The sequence below is a fragment of the Heterocephalus glaber genome, unplaced genomic scaffold (assembly GCF_053883595.1).
Source record: "Heterocephalus glaber isolate CG9 unplaced genomic scaffold, H.glaber_assembly_v1.0 deba00000621, whole genome shotgun sequence".
In the NCBI taxonomy this organism is placed as follows: Eukaryota; Metazoa; Chordata; class Mammalia; order Rodentia; family Bathyergidae; genus Heterocephalus; species Heterocephalus glaber.
This window is the reverse complement of record NW_028258153.1, coordinates 22,617,566-22,634,403: the sequence shown is the minus strand read 5'-3', so window position 1 is coordinate 22,634,403 and position 16,838 is coordinate 22,617,566. Positions and strand designations below refer to the sequence as shown.

Below are 16,838 nucleotides of genomic sequence, written 5' to 3'. Positions count from 1 at the left end.
CTTTTAAACTTTGTTCTTTTTTACTTTTCTACTGAATTTGCTAATTATGGTCAACCCCTTGCTTGAAACCTTCCTCTTCTGACTTTCTTGATTATCCATTTCTTGTATTCCCATCCTTTCTCCACCCAATTTTTTTTCTTTCAATGTCCCTTAGTCTGTCTTGAGAACATTTTTTTTCCTTATTGCTAGCCCTCTCCCTTGTTAATTTTTCTCTCACTGCTTCTCCTCTCTTCAGCTTTAGCTGTCCCTGAATGTAAATGATTTCTAAGTCAAATAGGCAACTAGAATTAGAAGTTAGAAATATCTGAATTCCTACTTGGTGTTACTATTAAATGTTTACTTTAGAAAAACCCCATTTGGTCTCTACATCCTCATTTATAAAGTGAGCCTATTGGCCTCGGTGACAGAGTACTTATGTAGTACTTCTTATTATATCAGAAAATCCAATGATTTACTTAGTTACTAGTAAGTGCATAGCACTTTGAATGATACACTTGGTTATTTACTAATTGCATAGTTTTTGTTTGTTTGCTTTTGCCATGCTGGTGATTAAACCTAGGACTTTGTGCTCTCTATTGCCAAGATACATCCGTAGTCCTAGTATTTTTATTTATTTATTTATTTATTTGGTACCGGGGATCGAACTTGGGACCTTGCCCTTGGGAGGCAGGCGGTGGAACCACTGAGCTAAATCCCTGGCCCTACCCTAGTATTTTAAACTTAGCTTAGGTTATGGAAAACTGTGTGGCATTCTAAAAGCACTACTTTGAAAAAAAAACATAATTTTTTTCAAATACATTTTATGTCTTGATTATATGTGTTGAATCAATATAACACAAGTGTAAAGAAAGGCTTGTTAGGGATATACTTTAATGGAAATATTATAATAATAATGTGTTCCAAATATAAAAGATTCTTTTAGAATTGTTGAAATCCTAGAATTTTAGGGTTGGAAAGAATCTTAAAGTAGACTTTAAATAATTAGAAGTTAAGTATATTAGATTTCTCCAATGGTGTTTCTCATTTTAATCTTAAAATAATATCACATTTCAGCTTGGTCTTTAAGCCAGTTCTCATATATTCTAAATCAGTAAGATTAATTAATTACATGTAAACTTCAGGTTAAAGTGTTCTTTTTTTTTTTTAAAGCAGCTTTATTGAGATATAATTTATGTACTACACAGTCCACCTATTTTTTTGTTTTTTGAGATAGGGTCTTACTATGTAGTGCAGACTAGCCTCGAACTCACTATTTAGCTCAGGCTGGCCTCAAACTTGCAGCAATCATCCTGCTCCAGCCTCCCAAGTGCTGGGATTACAGGGGTGCACCACTATCCCTGGCTACAATCCATCTATTTAAAGTGTGCAATTCATTGTTTATTTTTGGGTATATTACTTTAAACTTTTTGGTTTTACATATATAAAGTTTTTGATATTTATATGCTTTATCAATTTAAACATTTTCAAGTGTACAATTCAGTAGCATTAATTCTGTACACAGCATGGCACACCCACTCCCAAAACCTTTTAATCACTCCACGTAGAAACTTAATCATTGTGCAGTAACTTCCTATTCCCTCTTCTTCCAAGCTCTTGGTAACCTCTGATCTACTGTTGGTCTCTATGAATTTGCCTACTCTAGTATTTCATATAAGTAGACTCATGCAACATTTGTCCTTTTATGACTAGCTCTCATTTTTGCTTAGCATAGTATTTTCAGAGTATCCATGTTGAGGCATATATCAGAACTTCATTCCTTTTAAGGGTGAATAATTATATCTATCTATATAGATATGTATATCACATTTTGTTTATCTTGTCATCTGTTGTACACTTGCTTCCGCCTTTTGGGTATTTTGAATAATGCTGCAGTGAATATGAGTATGTACGTATCTGGTTGTGTCTCTGGTTTCAGTTCCTTACAAGGTATAAATCCAGGAATGTAATTGTTGGATCATATGGTAAATTTATGTTGAGATTTTTAAGGAACTACAGAAATTTTTCATAGTGGCTGCACCATTTTTGCATTTCTACTATTGGTAAAGTATATGAGGATTCCAGTTTCTTCATATCATCACTTACACTTATTTTTCAGTTTTTGAAAGTTATTGTAGCCATCCTAATGAATATGAAGTGATAGTTCATGGTAGGTTTTGACTTGCATTTTCTAAGTGAAGAATGATGTTGAACATCTTTTCTTGTGCTTATTGGCTATTCATATCTGTTTGGAGAAATGTCAGTTTGATCCTTTGTCCAATTTTAGTTGGGTTGTCTTTTTGGTTTTTCTTGGTAAACTTGATGTCCAGAAGTTTTTGATTTTCATTAGGTCTGATTGAACTATTTTGTTTTTCATATTTTTGGTGTCGTATATTAGAATCTATTGCCAAATCCAAAGTTACAATTTTCTTTTCCTTGTTTTTTTTATTTGTAGTGGTACTGAGGTTTGAACTGAGGGCTTTTGCTTTGTGTTATTACTCAGTCTTGTTTTACTTTTTATTTTTTTGAGACAAGGTCTCAGTTGCCAAGTTGTCTAGGCTGGTCTCTAACTTGTTGTCCTCCTCTCTCAGTCTCCCAAGTAGTTGGGATTACAGGAATGTGCTACTATACCCGACCATGATTATTTACTTTTATGTTTTCTTCTAGGAGATTTATGGTTTTAGCTCTTAGAATTAGATCATTGATACATTTTGAATTAATTTTTGTATATGGTGTATAGTAGGGATCCAACTTCATTCTTTTGCATGTGGAAATCCATTTGTACCAGCGCCATTTGTTGCATTCTTTCCACGTTGAAGAGAATTGACATCCTTGTCAAAAATCACTTGGTCAGGGCTGGGAATGTAGCTCAATGGTAGAATGCTTGCTTGACAATGTGTCAGTCCCTGGGTTCAATCCCCAATAACACTAAAAAACAAAACAAACTCTATTGGCCAAAGTTAGATGGGTTTATTTCTGGACTCATAGTTCAACTCTCTTGTTCTGTAGATCTGTCCTTATGCCAGTGCTATTACTGTTTTATTGCCAGATAGCTTTGTGATGAGTTTTTAAATTGGGACATGTAAGTCCCCTGACTTTGTTCTTTTTCAAGATTATTTTGGCTAATCAGAGTCCTTGGCAATTTTACAAGTGGACTTTTTTTCCCCCCTGGTACTGGGGATCAAACTCAGGACTTACACTTGCCAGGCAGTTGTGGCACCACTGAGCTACATCCTCAGCCCACCCTTGGCAATTTTACATAAATTTAAGAGTTGGCTTTTCCCTCTCTGTAAAAAAGACTGTTGGAAATTTGATAGGGATTGTTTGGGTCTGTAGATTGCTTTGGATATTGACATCATAATATTAAGTCTTCCTATCTATGAACAAGAGTTGTTTTGGTTTTTTTTGGTATCGGGGATTGAACTAGGGACCTTGTGTTTGCGAGGCAGATAGTGGAACCACTGAGCTAAATCTCCGCCTCCTATTTTTATTTACATCTTCTTTATTTCATGTTTTATAATTTTCAGTGTACAAGTATTTAACCTTATTGGTTAAGTACATTCCTAGGTATTTTGTTCTTAAGTTAATGAAGTATTATTTTTCCAAGTTTGAGGAATTTTATTTCTTGTGTTTATTATTAAGGAAAATTATGAAATAATTTACTTTTGATATATTTAAGGCATTTAAATTTGCTATAAGATAGTTTATTTTAGTTTTTAATTAAAAGAAATTTTTTTGAAACAGGAGCTCACTAGGTAGTCTAGGCTGGCCTTGAACTTGCTGTGTAGCCTAGGTTAGCCTCTAACTGATGATCTTCCCAGCTCAAACTCCAAAGTGCTGAAATTACAGATGTGTGCCACCACACCTGGCTAGTTATTGTTGTTAAATAAGTTTTCTATTCTGAAAAGCTAAGAGAATAATTACTTAAATTTTACTTTTATGGTATGTGTGTTCTTGAAGAGGATTTTTATTTTTTTGGGTACCGGGGATCGAACTCAGGTCCTTGCACTTGCGCAGCAGGCGGCAAAATCACTGAGCTAAATCCCTGGCTCTAGGACTTTTGATATTACAGTTTATAACTCATCATTAAACCTACCAGAATAAAAATATTTTAAAAAGTAGATGTTTTATTTCTTTCTCAATGAGGAAAACTGGGACTATTTTGAGAATTTTTTTATGCCTTAATAGATATTGTTTAGATGGGATTTGGCATGAAGTGATGTCTATTTAGTAAATCATGAATTTGTTTTCTGTTTGATTTCCAGTTTCATAGTTGAACTAGTTGACTGGAGTATTTTTTGTCTTTGATTAAAAAGAACGTTTGACACAACTAAAAAATAATTGTTATTATTTTACTCTGTGTTATGCTCTCTCTATAGGGGAGCTTTTTTTTTTTTTTAGTACCAGGGATTGAACTTGGGACCTTGTGCTTGCGAGGGAGGCGGCGAGGAGAGCATTTTTGTTGGCTTTTTTTTTTTTGGTACCAGAGATTGAACTTGGGTCCTCGCACTTGCGTAGGAGGCAGCGAGACCACTGAGCCAAATCCCTGGCCCAAGGAGAGCATTTTTAATAGAGGTGTGTTGCTAAAAGTGAAGAGAAATTTACTGTCCTTTAAACTTTGATATTTACCTTAATTTCTCTCTTATTTTTTTGGTACTGGGGATTGAACTCGGGACCTTGTGCTTGCCAGGCAGGCAGCGGAACTACTGGGCTAAATCCCAGGCCCTTACTGTCATTTTTCTTATACCCTCTCTTGCCATAGCAAATTTGTTTTTAGTTTACTGGTAGTTTGTTTTGGATGTTGATCTTTCCTCATATTTTTATGTTTATAATTGGAGGTTTTATTATTCTTTTACTTCCCTATTCTTTTAGAGATAGGTATCATAAATATACATTTTCATTAAAACACAGAATGTTCTCTGAGCAGTACTTTTAATGGTTTCAGAAGGAATTTTATTAAAGAATTACGGGGTGCTGCCAAGAGGTTTCACAGTCTTTACCAGTGAGGAATAATATCATCTTGAAAGATGTGAGGTAAACATGTGATTACTTAGCATCCTTCTTGAAAGGTATATAATTTAGCATCCTTTTGTATTTAGCACTAAAACAGGCACAATGAATTCTGCTTCCAGTGTGGTGAAACATGAAACATATATAAAGGACCCGAAGGGTCATCTATAGTTATCTGAGAAAAATTTCTTCTTTTCAAGCAGTGATTAGAGTGACTAGGGTCTTTCTAGATAACCATATTGTATCTATGTTACTTTGTCTGATTTCTTTCCTTTCATTTTGATATATCATGGAATCTGCATCAGATAAGATGCCACTTCTTAGCTGTGAGTCTTCTGCTGTTTGGTTTTTCTATACCTTATTTGTGCATATTAATCACTTTTCTGAATAAGCCTTTTCTTTCTTTTTTTGGGTACCAGGGATCAAACTCAGGACCTTGTGCTTGCAAGGCAGGGGTGGTGCCACTGAGCTAAATCCCCGGCCCGTGCCTTTTCTTTAATTATTGATGATAATGATAAGAACTTTGACATAATCTGCCATATTAGTTTTTTACCATTATACATTTTATTTTTATGTACGTTTATTTGAGGCATTGAATATTTGGGATAAGGAGAGACACATCTGCCTAAAATATGAAGAATGAGTAAGACACTTCTTTTTAGTCAGCGTATACTATATGTGAAAATACAGCAATGACAGGGTAAAAAGTGAAAGACAGTAGTCAAGATACAGGAAGTACAGCAAATGAAAGATTATTAAACCACTGAGCTAAATCCCCAGCTCAACTTTTCCTTTTTAAACGTTCTAGATTGAATTTTTCTTTTGTTTTTTGTACTGTTGTTTCCATTGAACTTTTGAGCTATTGTACTTGATATAACCCTAGCATTGTTATCTGTTTTTACTCTTGGTAGCTTATTTCTTGATAATTTTTTTTCAGTGCTGGAGATCAAACCTAGGGCCTCACACATTCTAGGCAAGTGCCATATTTATAAACCTTTTGAAGGAAGGTAGTTTTTGTATACCCTCTTAGGAGAGGCCAGTGTGGTGTGCCATAATCCATTGGTTTTCAGACTGTAGGGTCCATCAGAATTACCTTGTATATCAAGTCTTGTTGAAGTGTAGACTACCAGGTCCTATCCCCTTGGAGTTTCTGATTCTATTTCTGGGGTGGAGTTTGAAATACTGTGTTTAACAAGTTCCCAGGAGTAACTGACTTTGTTGGTTTAAGTTCTACACTCTGACATTCACACATAGTAAATGTCTGTTGAATGATGTAAGTGGAAACAACATGTATTAGTTGTGACTGCTGTTCTTGGAAACTGCTCCTATAACTCGAGTTTTCATGAAAACCCTTTGAAAAGTACAATTTGGTGTAGGCTAATAGTCCTTAAAGGGTGGTCCCTTGAATTAGCAGCATCATTGTCACCTGGAGCTGCCTGGAAATGCAAATTATTTGAATCTCAGACCTAGTTAATTTAGGATCTTCTTTTTTTTTTTTTATTTTATGACTGGGTCTCTATGTAGTTCAGGCTGGCCTTGAACTGATTGTGTAACCCAGGCTGGCCTCAACCTCACAAGAGGTGGGATCACAGGTGTGCACTACCACACCCGACAGGACTTTAATTTTTTCTTTTTTGGTACTGGAGATCGAATTCAGGACCTTGCACTTGCCAGGCAGGAGGGGCTGTGTTACTGAGCTAAATCCCCAGCCCTAGGTCCTTCATTCTTTTTTTTTTTGTACCCAGCATTGAACTCTGGACCTTGTGCTTTCATGGCACCACTGAGTTAAATCCCTGGCCCAGGACCTTCATTCTTTTTTTTTTTTTTTTTTTTTTTGGTACCAGGGATTGAACTTGGGTCCTTGTGCTTGCGCAGCAGGTGGTGAAACCACTGAGCTAAATCCCGGCCCTTTTAACCTTCATTCTTAATCAGAGCTTTATATTAGAATCAGCTGGAGGCCTGGCTCCCGCTCCTGCAGAAGGAAGTGATTTGTGGAGTCTTGGAGAGATGGGATATGTGACTATTAAAAGTTTCTTGGGCTGGGGATTTAGCTTAGTGGTTCCACTGCCTGCCTTGAAAGTGCAAGGTCCTGAGTTCGAACTCCAGTACCAAAAAAAAAAAGTTTCCTGAGTGATTTTGGTAGGTAATTCCTGTTGGAACTTACTAGTTTACTGCCCTTTTCCCCATATTGCATGAAATATGTTAATACTGTACATCTTATTTTTGGACTATTGAAATAGCTTAATAAGTAATTTTGGACTCTATTTGAATTTTTCTGTGTTCCCTTTTTGTGGTACTGGGGATCCAACTCAGGACCTTGTGCCTTCGAGGCAGTCGCAGTGCCACTGAGCTAGATCCTTGGCCCTTCAATGAGTTTTCTTGATGCGACTGCTTTTATAGAAAAGACACAAAGATGTATCTGCATGTATATAGGAGAGGAGAGAAGAGATAGATGTATTTTGAAAGCATATAGTTTTTTCTGTATAGGAAATTCTATAGGCAAGATATTCTTAAATTACTGTAAAAAATGTTGCCTGAACCAGACTCACTTTCCAACATATGTTCGTCAGGTTTGAAGCTGAACTGGAAATAGATTTTTTTTAAAATGAAGAAATGTGTTAACGTTGATTTATTACCCATTAAAAACAGATATATTAAAACAAAAATTAAAAAACTTAATTGTCTCATTTCATAAGCCATACATAAGAAAAAAGATAACTTTACAATGGAGAAATCTGGCAAGCACTGTCTTGGCCAGGTAATCAAGGTTATCATCAATAAGTCCTCTTGATGGTATGTATTATTGATATAATGTAAAGAAACAGGTTTTCATCTCTTTTTTTTTTTGGTACTGGGGATCGAACTCGGGACCTTGCACTTGCGAGGCAGGCTCCAGAACCACTGAGCTAAATCCCTGGCTGATGCTTTTCATCTTTGTGGTCTTCCTCACAAAAGCCCACAAACCTGGTCTAACCATGAGAAAACCACCAGTCTGAGACAGAGTGATTCTTCTTCTTCTTTTTTTTTTTTTTTCTCAGTACTGGGAATTGAACTCAGGACCGTGGGCTTGCAAGGCAGGCATGGTGCCACTGAGCTAAATCCCTGGCCCCTGAAAGAGTTAATTCATTTGGTCAGCTAATGGCCAAGCATCTAATCTGTGCCAGTCATTATTCTGAATAGGTTTTTGTTTTATTTGTTGCAGTGCTGGGGACCAAACTCAGGACCTCATGCATGCTATTGAACTCAGCACCTTGTGCTTGTGAGGCATGCATGGCAGCACTGAGCTAAATCCCCAGCCCGACCGAGCGATTCTTTTTTATTTTTTTTCTTTTTTGGTATCGGCAATCAAACTCAGGACCTTGTGCTTTTGAGGCAGGGACAGCGCCACTGAGCTAAAAACCCAGCCCCAACAGAGCGATTCTTTACACAACACCTGATTAGTATATCTCAAAATTGTCAAAGTCATCAGAGACAAAGTCTGGAAAACTGTCACAGCACAGTGGAGCCTAAAGACATGATGACTAAATATGATGTGATACTGGATGGGGTCCTGCATTAGGAAAAGTACAAGAGGGGAAAGTAGGGAAATTTGAATAAAGTTTAGTGTTGGTTTACCAGTTGTAACAAATGTACTGTAGATATTACATTAGGGGAAAATTTCTGTACTATTGCTAATAACTGTTCCGTAAAACAGAACTATTCTGAAATAAAAGTTTTTGAAAAATATGTATATGTTTATTCTAGAAGTATTATGAAAATGCACATGATTTAGAAAAATGCAGATAAGTTAGAAGGAGAATTTTAAAAAAGATCATGAAGCCATGTGTGGTGGTGCACACCTGTAATCCCAGCACTGAGGCAGGAGGATCGCCACAAGTGTGAGGCCAGCCTGGGCTAGTGAGTTCAAGACAGCCTGAACTACAAAGCAAGACCCAGACTCAAAAAAAAAAAAAAAAATCATGATCCAGCTCATTTGGGTATAAGGATCCTTGAATACCTTGATTTTTTTTTTTCATTCATGTCATTGTTTTATTTAGACATATCTAGTATGCCACGTGAATTCAAGAGTTTGATTTGTTTCCAAAGAGATAACACAGATTACGATATTGTTCCAATTTTAATATATGTGCTGCAGAAGCGACCACATGAATACCTTGATTTTTGCGGGGTGGGGGGGGGTTACCGGGGATCAAATATGGGTCCTTGCGCTTATGAGGCTGAATGCCTTGATTTTATTTTTAAAAATTTTAATTTTATCTCAACCCTCCCTTTATGCCCCCTCCCTTCCCTATGTACTTAAGCTTTGTTTCCACTTTTCCTTCTATTTTCACTTTTTTTTCTTGCCCCTTCCTTCCTTTCTCCCTCTCCCCTCCCTTGTTCCCATTCCCATTTGAACATTTTGTTCCCATTTCCCATTTACCAATATCTATTATACATTTTAGTCCTTATTTCCACTTCTGGTTTCTCACACCAGAGAAGCAATGCAGTAAATACCTTGGTTTTAAATTCTTTTCCATACAGACATTTTAAAGTAATACTGTACTTCAGTATGCACACATAATAAATATTCATGTGTGTGTATGTATGTATGTATGTATGTGTATGTGACCTTGAAACCTGTTTTTCTATGGTGAAATGCTATAATTTTTTTTTTTTTGGTAGCAGGGATCGAACTCAGGATCTTGGGCTTGCGAGGCAGGCGTGGTGCCACTGAGCTAAATCCCTGGCCCAATTTTTTAAAATATATTTTCATAGGAAGAAAAGGATTTGAATAGATTTAAAAACCTAGATATATTCTTACTGACTTTCATATATGTTTTCTTCAAATTGTATGCAAAGTGTGGTATATTTTATTTGTACAAAAGGCAACCCTTCCTTCAAATTATGGATGTATTGTGTTTCTTTGAAATACTGTGCTGTTTGTTCAGTACCTTTTTTTCAGTAAGTTATTCTAAGTTTTTATTATATAAGGAACTAGTAGATTTAAGGTACAGGTTTTTTTTAAAACTATTGCTACTGCCTTTAAGAGTGTCTGTTGCCAGGTGTTGAGGTGCATACCTTTAATCCCAGCTATTGAAGAGGCTGAGGCAGAAGAATACCAAGTTTGAGGCCCAGCCCAGGCAACCTCAGTGAGGCCCTGTCTCAAAATTTAAAAATATAAAGGTCTGGGGATGTAGGTCAGTGGTAGAGCTCAAGGCCCAATCTCCAGTATTGCAAAAAAAAAAAAAAAAAAAAAGTCTTATATTTCAAAGTATATTGCAAGAAAATGTAAGGAGAGAAATTGTTTCTAAAAGAGCTAATATAGGGCTGGGGATTTAGCGCAGTGGTTCTGCTGCCTGCCTCGCAAGCGGAAGGACCTGAGTTTGATCCCCGGTACCAAAAAAAATAAAAGCTAATATAAAAGGTTACATACCTATACTCCTAGTGTCCAACATTATATGTTAACCCTGCTCTGTGCATATTATGTAACATTTAAAATGCATTACTCAAATCATCAATATATAATACAAACTATAATCATTTGGACCTTAAATATATTGACTGTGGACTATTGGAAGAATCAAGACAAGATAAAGGCATTAGCTACAATAGTTTTAGGTAGAGTTAGGTATTTGGGGGAATAGGAAGATTGCAAACGCACAGACCTATTTCTGTCTGTTCCATATTTGTGTCTGGAAGATACAAATGGAGATTGAGAAATTTTGTTTTGTTAAAGCCAGACTTTCTTTTTCTGTTTCTTTAAGAGAGTTGTTTTCTCATAATAATGAGTGTCAGAAATACAAATGGCAATATACTTTCATTCTGTCTCGGCAAGTTAAGTGCAAATAGGATGATTTAGTGGAAAATGTGACTTGTGTAGTGTTTTTTTTTGTGTGTGTAAGGATATATAGATGTTTGACAATTCAAACTTTCTGGTTATTTAAATGAGAAAATAAAGTTGATTTTTCTGTCATTATTAAACTGTCTCAATCTTTGCCTTCATAGAGCAGAATAGTCTATGAATAAAGCTATGTAATTGTAATGGCTGTACTTGGCTAACCTTTCTTTCTTTTTGCCATGCCCAAGGATCCAACCTAGGGCTTGGTACATGTTAGGCAAGGGCTTTACCACTGAGCTACATCCCTAACTCCAGGTTAAACTTTTAGAGAAAGTTTCTTTTTTATCTTTATTTGAAAATTCAGAGAAAAAAATACTAATAACCCACAACTCCAACACTGTGTTTTGTTTTGGTATATTTCCTTTGACTTATAAAAAGAGAGTGTATGTATTTTGTGTGTAATACATATATAATATGTATCAATTTTATCTTGGATTTTTTTTCTTCCCAGTACTGAGGATTGAACCCCAGGGCCTTATACATGCTAGGCAAGCACTCTACCACTGAGCTATATCTCCAGCTCTTGGGTCGTTGATTTTTTTTTTTTTCCCATGGAATAATATGTCACAAGCATGTATATAGAATCTTTTTTTTTTGGTACCAGGGATCGAACTCAGGACCTTGCACTTGCGAGGCAGGTGCTGGAACCACTAAACTAAATCCCCTGCCCTGTATATAAAATTTTAACTGTCATTTGAATAGTTGTATGATATTTCATTGAGTATAGTTGTTATTATTTATTTAATTCCTATAGGGAGGTATTTAGGTTGTTTCTGATTTTCTTCTCTGATAGTGCCAAATTGAATACTTTTGTACATGTGTCCTTGTGTAAATTCTCATCTTGATGTATCATCAGTGTTAGCCAACTTAATCATTTTTTCTTCCTTGAAATACTCTCTTCATTTGACTTACACTCTCTTAATTTTTTTATTACCTATTTCATCTTTTTTTTGAGGGGCAGGTACTGGGGATTGACCCCAAGGCCTTCACACTGAGCAGCATCCCCAGCCTTTTTTTTTTTTTTTTTTTTCCTTTTTAATTTTGGGACAGGATCTCACTAAGTTGCTGAATTGCCCAGGGTGGACTGGAACTTGTGATCCTCCTGCCTCAGGTTCTCAGGGTGCTGGGATTACAGATGTGCATCTATTTCTTTTGTTAGTTCCTCCTTATTTTCCTGACCTCTAAATGTGTTAATGTTCTGGGATTCAGTTCTTGGATTTTTTTTATCTATCTATAGTGACTCTCTTGGTGATCTCATACAGTCCCTTGCCTTTAAATGACTTCTACAGGCTGTTTCAAATGTATTTCTATCCTTGCAATCCGGTTGTAGGTAGCCAACTGTGTATCCCTCCCGTCTATCTCCATTTGGATATCTCACACTTAACATATGCAGAACTGAAGTCCTGAGCTTCCTCCCCAGACCTCTTCTCCCTTCAAAGTTATGCTATTCAGTAAATGACAGTTCTCTTTCCAGTTGTTTAGGCACTGCCCCAAATAGGAGATAATTTTGTCTTTTTTTTTCACATTCACATTCAACCTGATAGCAAAAACTCTTGGTTCTGCCTTCAAAATACATAGTATGACTACTTCCACTGCTACCACCTTAATTCTAAAAGCCACCATCTTCTCTCCCTTGTAACTTTTCACCAATCCATATTCTCTATTAATATACAACATAGTAGCCTGGGTGTTCCTTTTTAAATTAAGTCAAGTAATAACATTTCTTTGGTTTAATCTCTAATACCTTCCCATATCACTTAGAATAAAAGTCACAATCATTTAAAATGTCCTACATAATCTACTCCCTACTAATGATCTTATGTACAAAACTGTCTTGCTCAATTTTGTGTTTTTAACTTTACAAAGAAATAATTCAGAAAAAATGTTTTAGGAGAGGTTAGATTTAAGATATTCTATCTAGTCCTATTCTATCTAATTTGACAGTGGCTCCAGTTAGTGAGTCAGTCTATTGAAGTGAGGGAGGAGTAACATGAAGTTATTGAGGCTTTAGCTTATCTGCTAAGTTCCTTTCATAATTATTGTGTTATTACTGTGCCAGGCATTGAACCCACAGCCTCATACATGTTAGGCAAACACTGTTATCCCTGAGCCACATCCTACTGCGCTATTAATATATATATATTTTTTTTCTTTTAAAAAATGTATTCAGATAAATAAATGGACTAAGTAGCTCTGGAATTCAAGCTCAAGCCTCTGGCTCTAAAGCAGATCAGTTATATAGTGTGTGTCATGTTAGTCTGATAGTATAAAATGCTTATAATATTTTAGGCATCTAAGTATCTTAGGGCATTCTAATCATTCAGGAATAATTGTTCAGGCTGAACCAAGTCTCAGTATATATAGTCTCTTAATCTGCTATAAATGACAGCAGATGTTTTAGGTTTTGATTTGTGTGCAGCATTCAAATATTGGTAAATAATAAAACATTTCATTGAAGATTCAAAACTTCAGTTTTGGAGAGAGCTTCAGTTAGATTAGAAGAGTGATGATGACATATTTAGTTGGGGATAAGTTGTTAATGTTTCCATGTGTTGTTAGTGACTAGAACCCCTAGGGGCCAGTCTGGTGTGAAGAGTAACCTTTTATATTTAGTTATTACACAAAGGGCCCTATTGTGTGAAAAGAAAGGCAAGATTTAAAACGATAGCAAGATATGGATTTATGTATGTTAGTTTCAGAAACAGTTTTACATGTGATATAACTTTTTTCTATTTATTTTTTTATTTGACAAGCAGCAAATCATGTTTGTCATTTTGTTGTTGTTTTTTATTTTGGTACTGGGGATCGAACTCAGGTCCCTCCACTTTCGAGGCAGGCGGCGGAACCACTGAGCTAAATCCCTGGCCCATGTTTGTCATTTTGATGTAGATACAATTATAGGTTATCTGTCATATTACAATATATAAGTTTTTATTTTATGTCCTTTAAGATACATTAAAAAAAAAAAAATCACATCAACTGCAAACGTGAGCATGGTACTTAACCGAATTTCCAGATTCCAGCAACACTTCACTCACTGTGAGAAAGTTTAAGAAATGTCGTGATGACATGAGCTTGAAGTGTCTCTAGGCATTTTCTCTGACGCTCATGACGTGGCACTGGTGACATTGTAAACCAGAAAACCGGGCTGCCAAGTGACCAAATCATGGAGGCAAGGCCTGCTTCTCCCTGAGGCACACACCGGAATTGACACAACGATCCGATCCTCATCCACACCTGGTCAGTGACGTAGCTGTACTGATCCGCGGACGCCTGCCTGCGCTCAATGTACTGTTTGTCGATCAGAACCTCGATGCACTTCTTAATCAGGCTGATGCTGGGGTTAAACCTTGCTCTTGACTAGCTGATCACCTCTTGAATAAGGGCATTGTGCCGAAGCAATTTTCGTGCTTTCATGATGCGAACTGTAGCAGCTTGGAGATACATTTTCCGGTCCTCATTTACAGCACTTCTAGTTTGCTCCATTTCCTGTGGTGTATCTTTTTGCATTGATGTAGTAATTTAAAATTTTGTTCTTTTACTGCTGAAGTTCATATTTAATGAAAACGAAGACTGCATCAATGTCTTCCTTTTCTCAATCATGGTTAATCATTTTCACATCAAGCAATGATTTGTTTTTGTCAGTTCCTTTTCATCTGAGTGCTGTCTTGAAGCTCTTTATAGCTGACCATTTCACTGTTAAAGGCAAGAAGAACTGCCGTTTGGTACGTCGTGACCATGGCTACATAGGGTTTGCCCAAATAGTTCATTTTAACTTCACCTGTACAAAGATAATGTAACCATGTCAGTTTCCAGCCACTAAAATGCTGGCTATACAGTAATTCAAACATCTGTGCACTTTTTTCTAGTTCCTGGGGAATTGCAAACGTAGACCAAAGGGCCTGAGTGAGAGGCCATGCACCAGCCTGTAGAACATATATTTGAAAACCAATTCCCAAATCTATTACTGTGTCTTGGTTTCTGATAAAATTGTTGAACTTATTGTTGAGATCAGCACTGATGCTCATATCTGTGTACATGCGATGTAGCCTGCTGGTAAACTCATAACAACAGCCTTGCTTTAGTTTATTGGTCATAGCTTCTTCAGAATCCATAGACATAGATAATCCATGAATTAAGCGTTTTGCCAACATTCTTGCATAGAACTTTTGAAAAACATCCTTATCATCGATATATTTGAAAACAGTAATAAAGCTCATCAGTTTTTCTTCTGCTTCATTCTCAGTCATTCCTTTTGTTGACTTCTTTAGTAAGTTGTCACAATACTTAGCAAGCAGTTCAGGCACTTTGCAAACAGATTTGGGTTCTTTGTAATTTACCACTGATATAAGGGCCTTATCCAATGCACTCAAAGTGCTGATCACCATTCAAAACAGTGTTGATAAGCTGAACAAATATGCCATGTACTTCTAAAACTGACTCCACAAATAGTGTTGGCATATTTTCCTGAGTACGGTTACAGGTTGCTTTGAGGCCCTCATTGTGGATATTGTTTTGTAGCTCCTGAATCATATGAGATAACCCCATCAACACAGCACAGAGTAAGATATACATATTTGCCATGTCATTTTTTTTCACTTGTCGAATGATACGACATTCTGCATGTAAGAACTGTAAGTGGTCTGCTACCATTCGTTGCTGACATTCATGAATTACGTTACCATATGAACTTGGATGTAAGTATTTTCAACATTGAATTTCTTCATCTTTTAATCTACCTAGAACCTTTTCCATATACTGTGAGCAGTTTGATTAGTGTAACAAATTTGAAGCTCCTTGTTTGTAATACTCTCCTGTTTCAGTCAGAAAGAGAGACTCAAATATTTCTTGATAAAACTTTAAAGGAAATTTTTTCTTACACTGTTAAACAGGAACAAAGGAGTTAGTAACCCCATGGGTTACTTTCTGGTTTGAGTCTTCTCCATCACGATCGTTTTTGACTTCTTGGAGCAGCATTCAGATGACAACGGCTTGCAGCGGCTCAACCATCAATTTTCTCCACATGTCCAAAACTAGCTCTCCTATTTCCATGAGTGGCTCATTCATATCTACACCACCATAGCCATACTGAAGGTCGGCTTCAGTCAACTTATTCTTTTTAATATACTGGGTGTTGAGATACCTATACAAGCTGTCCATATAATCTGCACTGTTGCTGTATTCTTCCCAATACCCATGATACATAACAAGTATTTGTTCTTCAGACTCTAGAACTCTCTTGTGCAAATGGCAAACGTGATTTTCCAAAAAGTTCTTAGTTTCTATGTATAGTCTTTCTCCAAGCGGTTCAGGATAGGCCACACGTAAAGCGAGAAGCGATCACTCCATGTTGTTCTCGACGTATTCCACCATAACAGCTGCTTTGATTGTAGTCAGGAGTTTGTTCCATGTTTCATCAAAGTCTACTACTCTTGGTTGCAGAGACATTGTGCAAGTTTAGTGTTGAAATCTTTCATAGAATTTCCAAAGGCTAGACTCCGCTGGGCATCGTGACGCACGCCTTTGATCCTAGCACTTGGGAGGGTAGAGGCTCAGGCAGGAGGATTGTTGGGAGTTCAAGGCCAGGCTGTACTATACAGCGATATCCTTCTGCAGAAGCAGGACAAGGGGCAGGGGGAGGCACCTGGAGGAGCGAAGGAAGGTGGGCGGTGGCGGCTGTCAGCTCGTGTCCCCGCTCACCACACTGCCATTGCTGAGCGCCGAGGCCACCTTCTCCATGTGATATAACTATTTAATTTTTTTCTCCCCAAGGCTAAAATCCATGTGTTAGCTCGATGAAATATTATCAGAAATGTTAATCTGTAAATTCAGTTTAGTTTTTAGCACCAACTTTTTCCACTTATAGAGCTTTTCTCTAGGAACTGTTCATTTACTTAGGTTGATGAGAAATTCAGTTTTACTGATTTCTTGCTAAGACCTTTTTTTTTGTCTGTGAGCTGGGGATCAAACTTTA

General features: G+C 36.7%; 1 protein-coding gene and 1 pseudogene across 1 annotated transcript in view; one reads left to right on the top strand and one right to left on the bottom strand.

Annotated features, from left to right (window-relative positions):
• Bmpr2 (bone morphogenetic protein receptor type 2) overlaps nucleotides 1-16,838 on the top strand; it is a 212,612-nt gene that overhangs the window by 7,537 nt on the left and 188,237 nt on the right. The gene's annotated exons all lie outside the window — the stretch shown is intronic.
• LOC110350510 (cullin-2 pseudogene) lies at nucleotides 13,824-16,312 on the bottom strand (annotated as a pseudogene).